The sequence below is a fragment of the Frankliniella occidentalis genome, unplaced genomic scaffold (assembly GCF_000697945.3).
Source record: "Frankliniella occidentalis isolate FOCC.00 unplaced genomic scaffold, Focc_3.1 Scaffold28, whole genome shotgun sequence".
NCBI lineage: Eukaryota > Metazoa > Arthropoda > Insecta > Thysanoptera > Thripidae > Frankliniella > Frankliniella occidentalis.
In genome coordinates, this window is record NW_026267158.1 from 498455 (window position 1) to 499540 (window position 1086).

At 60.8% G+C, this 1086-nt stretch overlaps 1 protein-coding gene across 1 annotated transcript in view; it reads right to left on the minus strand.

The window, feature by feature from the left end:
* Window positions 1-1086, minus strand: part of LOC113207490 (uncharacterized) — a 3321-nt gene that overhangs the window by 949 nt on the left and 1286 nt on the right. The gene's annotated exons all lie outside the window — the stretch shown is intronic.

Below are 1086 nucleotides of genomic sequence, written 5' to 3' on the forward strand. Positions count from 1 at the left end.
CAAATTTTAACGTTTGGGCTCATAATTTTACACAGGGGTAGGCAAGGTGCCCGACCCCGGTGCGCGGCGGGGCTGCCGCCACGACACTCCCCAGGCGCCCGACAGCACTCCGTGGCGCCCCCACCCATGTCATGTCGGTTTCACGACGGCTGAGGGAGCCTCCCTCCCATTCGCCCCTCCCGCCCCTCGAGGTGAAATGAGCATCGCCCCGGAGGCTGAACGATGCAATATGCAGCGCGCCCTGGGGCGTGGCGGAGCCCTGTGTAACCCTTGGAATTTCGACGATATTCCGTCACGTTTTGCCCCCGCTGAGCCCTGGATACTGCGGAGCGCTACGGAGCAGAGGTGTGCGCAGATCAAGCCAGCCGGGTCGCTTCTTGTAGTATTCCGGACCTCAAAACCGGTATCGGCATGTTTCCGACAGGTTCCCTCTTCTTCGCACAATGACAACATTTGCCCCTGGAAGTGGTCAGGAAAATGGGAAAGGGGGGGGGGGGGGAGGAAAGGGGTGGCGTCATCTGAACCAAAAGATTCAGATTCGAGGCGCCATGTTGGTATGTTACACACATCGCAGAGTGTTCTCTGCCTTCCGATATAATACCGGACACAACGAAATACTTTCTTCCTGCTGCACTTTGGACGAGCAGCTGCAGGGAGGAAGAGTACCAGGCCGTATTGCGTGGAGGAGAAAGGGAGGGGAAGGGGAGGAGGGGAGGGGAGGAGGGAGACTGACTTCCTGCCACGAACAATGGGTCCCCGACACACAAACACACATACACAGAGGCGAGCGCGCACACGCATGCACACGCGTAAAAACAAAGACACACCGCCTTGCATCAAGCAGAGCGAAACATACTCTAAACGTCCCAACTATTAAGACCACCTCTATTTTTTTCGAGTTTCGCGAGAGGCGCGCCTCGTAGGTCGGGTCGGTGCGGCACCGAGGTGCTCTCCCTCAAGGAGTCCCCCAAGAGGCCCGGTACGGTCCGCCAGGCCCGCTGTGCCCGGCCGGCCTGGCAGGCCTGGCCCGGCCCCACAGGTTCCTCCACCGCGCGAGGGGCGTGGCGGGGCGGGGCGGGGCGTGGC